At 35.2% G+C, this 6136-nt stretch overlaps 1 pseudogene across 1 annotated transcript; it reads left to right on the forward strand.

Moving 5' to 3' along the window:
* The first annotated feature begins 859 nt into the window (after positions 1 to 859).
* Positions 860 to 5633, forward strand: LOC114281188 (G-type lectin S-receptor-like serine/threonine-protein kinase SD2-5; annotated as a pseudogene). The gene is made up of 2 exons (XR_014338250.1): positions 860 to 3621; positions 5252 to 5633. The product of XR_014338250.1 is annotated as a G-type lectin S-receptor-like serine/threonine-protein kinase SD2-5 (transcript).
* Positions 5634 to 6136: the final 503 nt, after the last annotated feature.

The following is a 6136-nucleotide window of genomic DNA, read 5'->3' on the forward strand; positions in this document are numbered from 1 at the left end:
ATGGGTGTGGGATGTTGCATTTTACATTTACGTTAGGTTTGGGATGAGAAGCATATGAGAATGTCACATTGGGTTTGGGATGTTACATGTTACATTTATGTTTTGAATTTTAAATTTCCAATCATATAGATATGATCACAGTCTATGGTAATATTGGATTACCTATATATGGTATTGCTATTAATCAAGTTATTTTGAATTTCAAAAGCGTATGGGAATGTCACATTGAGTTTGAGATGTTACATGTTACATTTATGTTTTGAATTTCAAATTTCCTACTATATAGATATGATCACAATCTATGATAAAATTGAATTTCACATTTATGGTATTACCATTAATTAGGTTATTTTGAATTTCAAATTTCTAACCATATAGATATGATCATAATCTATGGTAACATTATATTTTCATCTATGGTATTATCATTAATTAGATTATTAATTAATTAAGATTGGGAGTAAATGTGTCCACAAGAAAATCACATGACCTATTAGCTTATAAGTTTTTTTATAGGACCATATCTTTTATAAGTCTTCCAAATAGGACTTATAAATAATTTACCCTTTCATTTGATTAAATATTTAAATTTAATTTGTTATATTTTGAGGGCAAATTGAATTTTAAGGTATAGTTTTGGGGTAAAATGAAATTCTAAATAAAATTTGGTACCACGTCAACACATTTTGTCCAATTGTAGACGAAATGTGACGACAAGAACCAAATTGATTAAAATTTTAAAAGTTTAAATGTAAAATTAATATTAATCAAAAATTGAAAATCAAATTAAAAAGCGTGTGAAAATTTAGTTGGCAAAATGATATTTCTTCCTTTTTGACATAACAAAAGGAGTGGGGAACGTAAACAACATTTCAATGACCTGCAATAATTCTTGTAATAGTGATTTAAGAGTGATTTGAAATGCGGCACTTTCCTCGCTGTTCTGCATTTGGGAGAAACGAAATCTGGAGTTTGCAACTCACCTTTCTTCTTCAACACCTTCTTCTCCATTGCTTTCCCCAAAGAAAAATAAAAACTAGTGACCAAGAAGAAACAAAGCTGTAATGATAAACCACCTCCAATGGGTCTATCTTGCACTATTTGTTATGCTGTTATTATCTTTTTCATAGCTTCAGTATCCTTCTTTAACAATGCCCAATTTGCACCTCCAATGGCAAAGTTAAATACTTCTTGGACCAACAAGCCCTCAATTTACAATAATTTTACCGATTATCCCAGTTTCAATCTCACACCCGTCCTCCAAGGATCATCCAGTGGCTCACATTTGATCTGTGGTTTCTATTGCCCTACTCAACAAACTCAGGCATGCCTCTTTGGTGTTGTACTCTTCGCTAGTACAGATTATTTTAGCGACAACTCGTCTTATATAATTGCAGCGGAACTAGTTTGGTCTGCAAATTGGGACAATCCTGTTCAAATTGACGCCACCTTACAACTCACTGGAGATGGAGATTTGATATTGCATGACGCAGATGGCACTTTCGTATGGTCTACCAACACATCAGGAAAGTCCGTCTTCGGCATGAATTTCACTGAATTGGGAAACCTGGTCCTCTTTGATCAAAACAATAAAACGGTTTGGCAGTCGTTTGATCACCCAACTGACTCCTTGCTTGTTGGCCAGACTTTGTTTCGTGGCCAGAAGCTCACCTCCAGCAAATCCGCATCGAACTTGACTCCAGGTTTGTTTTCTTTTAAAGTTCAAGACTATTACGAGATGGTGGTGGCTTATGTAGAATCCAATCCACCCTTGCCCTATTTTCAATACTATGTAGGAGTGAAATATGTTAAATTCGAGAAAGAAAGCTTTTTGCGGCACAAAATCCCTGTTCCATCATCATCGTCACCTCATCATCAGTTCGTAAGGTTGGATCCTGATGGGCATTTGAAGGTATATGAGTGGGATGGACGGAATTGGATTTGGACTGTGACGGCTGATCTGATGACATCAGATATTGGTGACTGCGGTTATCCCATGGTGTGTGGCAATTACGGCCTCTGTTCTTCACATGGACAGTGCAGTTGTCTTGAGGAAGCCATCTACAACAGCACTTTCTGGCAAATAAATTCTAGGCAACCCAGCTTGGATGTTCCCTTGTTACACCCATTTCTTGTGACCATTCTCAATATCACACCCTTTTGGAGCTTAAGAATACTAGTTACTTTTACTTCAAGTTCAACATCAACCAATCCCTATCCAAAAACTTTAATTTGGAAGAAAAATTAGCATTAGAGGATTGCAAGACGAGTTGCTTGAAAAACTGTTCATGCAAAGTAGCTCTTTTTGCACATAATTTGGGCTATCATTCAAGGCAAGGTTGCTTATTATTGTCTGAAGTCTTTTCTCTTATAAGTAAAGAGGAAACAATGCGTGAGACCGTTGCAGTATTTCTTAAAGTGCAGAAATCTACGACTACACAGAATCTTATTCCTTCAACAGTAAATTCTCCTCAAAAGAAATCAAGGCAAGTCAAGATCATAATGGGTTCCAGTCTCGGTGCTTTTTTTTGTTCTATTTTTTGTGGTTGCCTCTTGCATTTTCTTTTTCAAAAAGAAACAAGAGTCCGAGGATTTCGATGAGTTCTTTGTTGATCAAGTACCAGGGATGCCTACCAGATTTTCTTACGAAGAATTGAGAGCCATGACAAGCAATTTCAATGACAAGCTCGGGGAAGGAGGATTTGGGTCAGTGTTTCAAGGGACATTAAACGATGGCACCAAAGTAGCGGTGAAGCGTCTCAATGGTTTTGGTCAAGTTAAGAAGTCATTTTTAGCTGAAGTTGAAACAATAGGCAGCATTCACCAGGTCAATTTGGTGAGATTAATTGGATTTTGTGCTGAAAAATCATATAGGCTTCTAGTTTACGAGTACATGTCCCATGGATCCTTGGATACATGGATCTTCCAAAGGCACTAGGAGCAAACTCTTGGGTGGCAATCCAGAAAGAAGATCATTATGGATATAGCCAAGGGACTAGCCTATCTTCATGAGGAATGTAGGCAAAAGATATTTCACTTGGATATCAAACCCCAAAACATCCTCTTAGATGAAGACTTCAATGCGAAAATTTCTGATTTTGGATTGTCGAAACTAATTGATAAGGACCAAAGCCAAGTTGTAACAATGATGAGGGGAACACCAGGCTATTTGGCTCCTGAATGGTTGAGCTCAATTATCACCGAGAAAGTAGATGTTTATAGCTTTGGTGTCGTGGTGTTGGAAATGTTGTGTGGGCGCAAAAATTTGGATAGGTCTCAGCCTGAGGAAGATATGCATCTGCTAGATCTGTTTAAGAGGAAAGCAGAAGAGGAACGACTTCTGGATATCGTTGATAAATACAATGATGACATGCAAACACATAGAGCAGAAGTTGTGGAGATGATGAGGGTTGCTGTGTGGTGTCTACAAAGTGATTTTTCCAGGAGGCCTTCCATGTCAGTGGTGATTAAGGTCTTGGGGGGTTCTGTAGATGTTCAAAGCAATTTGGATTATAACTTCACAACTCCTGTGGCACGAAGACCAATTACAGTTGCTGGTCACCAAGGGGATGCCATTGGTGCTGCTACTCCATTATTTGCATCAGCTTTATCAGGACCAAGGTAAATAAAGTATACTCCAACGAGCAAATTACAACTGGTTGTTTAAAGTTTTTGTTTTCCATTTCTTGTGTAGTGAACTATAATCAAAGATTTTTATTTGTGCAAATCACAATCCATGATACCAAGATTAATGGTGTTTTAGGTAGAGTTGATAAAATTTCAACTCTCTCAATAATATTTGCCCCTTTTATTTCTTCAAGTTCTTCCATCATCATTTCCATAGTACATACAAAACCACATGAATGTAGTGAGCAAGATTAGATTTCCCATAGTTTTAATTAAAACATTTTCAAGTTCTATAGTGAAGGCGAAGTACATAGATATTTTGTGAGAGTATGAGAGTTTCTCATGATTCAAGTAAAACAAGAGAACATCAAATTAGTGGTTTACGATTCAAACTTTATTCTCCAAAAGATGTGTCAATGAATAGTAAATTAAGTTTGAAGAAGGAACAAAGGTGGCTTATATTTTGGACAAATTTAGAGCCATTTTATGACTAATTAATTTGGCTGAAGGATTCAAACTTTATTCTCCAAAAGATGTGTCAATGAATAGTAAATTAAGTTTGAAGAAGGAACAAAGGTGGCTTATATTTTGGACAAATTTAGAGCCATTTTATGACTAATTAATTTGGTTAAAGGGTTATATTCTTGAAATGCTGGGAAAGAAAACATTTTGTACATCAGTTAGTCTGCAGAATGTGCAATTTTTTTTCCCACTTTAAGCTTGACTGGGAAAACAAAGAGTGTGACATGATGAACAAAAAATTCTACTGCCATGTTTTTCCCCCTCCGCTTTCCCGAAACCTACTGATTTGTAACAGGAAATGGATAAATTGAAATCTGGTTTGCAATATTTTTCTTGTATCATATTTTTACATTGATTCTGCGCATTAGATGAATGCCCAAGTTGTTGTGCATTCAATGGCTAAACTGTGCACTAAATGGATCAAACCTATTTGAATGAAGGCGAAAAATATAATTGGGGCCCTCTGTAATATTTTTTTTTATAATTTTTATTTAAAATTCTTAACAATTTCTCTAACCTTTACAATCAAAAGAGGTTGTTCTCTCTTTATGATTTGACTATATATAGTAAGTAGGGCCCTCCTAAATAGAGCGCCTACTCCTTAAGCCACCACTAGTTTGCAGTAGATATGGTACGATAGCTTGGTAAGTTTGGGCCGCAGTTACTCAAAAGTGGCTAATAGCAATACAAGTAAGCTATTTTAAACAGAACTAAATGATAAGCATCATAATCTTGAATGTTCTAAAATTATTCCTTTGTTCTGCAAAGCTTCAAAACACCACAAGCTCATAGAGCTAAAGAATGTTACCTACCTCATTGTTGAGGCTGACACGTCAAATGCTTTTAATACATAGACATGAAGAGTAGTTGCAAGCAAGCCTGTTTAAGTAGTTGCTACTACAGAGCTGCTCTGTTTTGTTCAAGTGATGTTTCCAATAAAAATTCAAATGGAAAATGCTCTATATATACTAACAGAGATCATCTCAATGAAGGTCAATATAAAGTGGAGTCAATAATCAATTTGTAATCAAACTGGTATCCAGACTTGGAGTGTTTTTCCAGTCTCTTTATTATAATTTTCATCTTTGTTTTCCTTTTCAAGGTAGAAAAGAGGAACTGATGAAACCGAGGAGGATTATTTAGATCAAGAAGTGTCGGGAATGCCCATGAGATTCTCTTATAGAATTGAGCTCAAAGTCACTGACTGATATGGATATTGGTCTTTGAAGTAACTCTTCTAAGCAACGGCAAGAAGTCTTTTTCTTAGCTGAGCATGTCAAGATAATAGGCAGCACTCACCATCTAAACTTGGCGAGATTGGTGGAACATTGTGTTGAGAAATCAGAGACTTTTAGTTTTATGAATATGGGACTGTTTAGTGCAATTTATGGAGCTGTTTATAACTCTCTGTTTTTTATATACGTGTGAAATTATTTGGTGCAGCTTCTATTTAGCGCCTATAAGACAAAAACAGTTTTTCAAAAAAAAAAAAAAACCTTTATTATTAAAAAGCAAGGGGAAGGTATCATTGGAAGTCTTTTGTGGATGGAAAAATTTAGATGGTGTACTTCTTGTCAATTCCACCAGTACCAAGGTGTTAGCCACTGCTCTCTCTGCTACTCACTCCATTACTGTCATCTGCTTTGTTACAAGATGTTGGGCAAAATTTTACACAATAAACCATCAATATTACTATTAAAAAATCAATAAATATACTGTAAATATGTGAATCAAAAGTAAAGTAAATAATTCTTAGCTTCAGATTATGAGAGACATGTAATCGCATTTTTAAAAATGTTATTACCTACCCACGTGATTGTATTAACGAATAATGGATTACTCCAAAATGCAACCGATATTCCTGTTAGTCTTTATGACGTTTGTACACGTTGAAAAAGGTTTAATAAATCGTTTATGATAAAATATATATATATATATATATATGAAAATAATAAATAAATAAACAAACCCAAATTAACAATTTGAA

This window comes from Camellia sinensis, chromosome 8, assembly GCF_055761805.1.
Source record: "Camellia sinensis isolate YWXY chromosome 8, ASM5576180v1, whole genome shotgun sequence".
NCBI lineage: Eukaryota > Viridiplantae > Streptophyta > Magnoliopsida > Ericales > Theaceae > Camellia > Camellia sinensis.